This window comes from Raphanus sativus, chromosome 1 (assembly GCF_000801105.2).
Source record: "Raphanus sativus cultivar WK10039 chromosome 1, ASM80110v3, whole genome shotgun sequence".
Classification (NCBI taxonomy): Eukaryota; Viridiplantae; Streptophyta; class Magnoliopsida; order Brassicales; family Brassicaceae; genus Raphanus; species Raphanus sativus.
Genome location: NC_079511.1, coordinates 21470209 through 21472430, shown reverse-complemented (window position 1 = coordinate 21472430; position 2222 = coordinate 21470209).

The following is a 2222-nucleotide window of genomic DNA, read 5'->3' as shown; positions in this document are numbered from 1 at the left end:
AAGTCACACGGCTAAGATGTGAATCAACACTTAATTGATTCAAACAAACATGAAAATCAATCATACACCTTTAATCAATTCGGATTTAGGGTTTTCAAGGCCCCTTTTTATAAAATTCTATAAAAAGAAATTTCAGAAAAAGAAATTTCTATATAAACAAACTTTCTAAAAATGGAAACTTTCTAAAAATGGAAACTTTCTATAAAAGTAAACTTTATATTTTCGAAATTTTCTATAAATGGAAACTTTATATTTTCGAAACTTTCTATAAATGGAAACTTTCTATAAATGGAAACTTTCTATAAAAGAAAACTTTATATTTTCGAAACTTTCTATAAATGGAAACTTTCTATAAATGGAAACTTTATATTTTCGAAACTTTCTATAAATGGAAATTTTATATTTTCGAAACTTTCTATGAATGAAAACTTTCTATTTTCAAAATTTTCTATCAAACAATCAAATAGACAATCGAATTTCAAGTTAATCAAAAATTAGAGTTTTTTTTTTTATGAAATCGATCAGATTTAGATTTTAAAGGGGATTGATCGATTTCTAGGTTTTATCGATTTGATCATTAAGATCAAAGAGGTTTTCGAGATTCAGCAAACCATTTAGGCTGTGATTTTAATTGATTTAACAATCTCTTGATCGAACTTTTGGTTTAAGAGCTCCGATTTACTCATGGATGAGTTTGGACTTATTAATCTAAGTTGTTAGGGGTTTTGCAAGATTTTAATTGTCATAACCTTTAACACAAAGTCCAAATTTGATCTGTGAGTTTCTTTTAGAGTTTCAGATTAGTTTACCTATGTTTGAGAAGATCTGAAACCAGACCACCAAAAAGAAAGAGGGAGAGAGCTGCGGACTGGTTATTGTTTTTTGGGCAGCTGACGGCGCGTACTGTGGCTGAGCGTGAGGGCGCGTCTGAGATCGGACTGACACAGGGTTTCCGTCTCTGGATACGTCTCGTCAAGGGCTTCGATTTGATATGTGGATCGTCGTCTGGTTCTTTACGGTTGGAGAGAAAGATCGATTTGAAGTTGCGCCAGAATTAGGGTTTTTGAGCAATTGGCGGCGCGTATTGAAATTAAGCGTGAGGGCGCGTCTGAGATCAGATAGATGTGAAGTTTGCGGCGGTGGATTCGTCTCGTCGAGGGTTTCAATTTGATATATTACTCGTCGTCTGGATCCTTACGGTTGTAGAGAACGAAGGGTTTGAAGTTGCGGCGGAATTATGGTTATTGTGGCCGTCAGCTATCTTCTAGGGTTTAGGGAGCAAATCGTGCTGATAACGTGTTGTGAAACTAGAGATTTATGAAAAGGATCCTTTATTCATTAACCCAAACGGTTCTATATATACAAGTACAAATAGACCGTCATAATGAATATAGAAAGGTTTGTAGTAGCCATCCAGCATCTACTCCTGCGCCTGGTCCGGTTCGGTCTAACCGGATATGGGTCGACCACCAAATGGTTTATAACATATATATATTAAATAATTTTTTTCTATTATCTAAAATATTATTTCCTATAATTTAGCATCAGAAAATCTTCCAATTTGTGATCTAATAATGTTATTTTAATGTTTATTTCGTCAACCAAACATATGAAAATAGTTCACATTATCGCATCTTGACGATTCCTTTTTATTATCCTAAGCATGTGTCACATCATTTTCCATATGTAACACATGTACACGAACCAAAAATTCAACATTGCAACAACCTATCAAGTTCTAAATTCTTGACCTTACAAAAATATTTAGATAAAATAGAAGATAACTTGTCTGATTTATAAGATAAAATAGTTTTTTTTTTCTAAAATTGCAAGCCTCACTTCCATAACCCACCTTTTAACTATAAATCATATGTTTAGTTAATTAATCCTAGATATATAGTTATATATTTATCTTTTTAATGAATTATTTTGGTCATTTTGATTCTTTAAAGCTATAGTTGTGCCAAAATGTTTTTAGAACTATTATAGAATATTTTTCTAAATTTAATATAAATTTAAAATTTTATTTCTGTATGTAGTGCAGTAACATATTTAAATGCAATCTTGTAATTATAGTGCCTTTTGACAACGACATAGCTAATTATACTTTATTCTGTGTATATAGGATGCAATTACTCAATATATTTTAGATCAAAGTGTTAGGAATTTAGATGATATTTCAATTAAAACTTTCTTGATAGAGATGAAGAAGTAAGAAAATT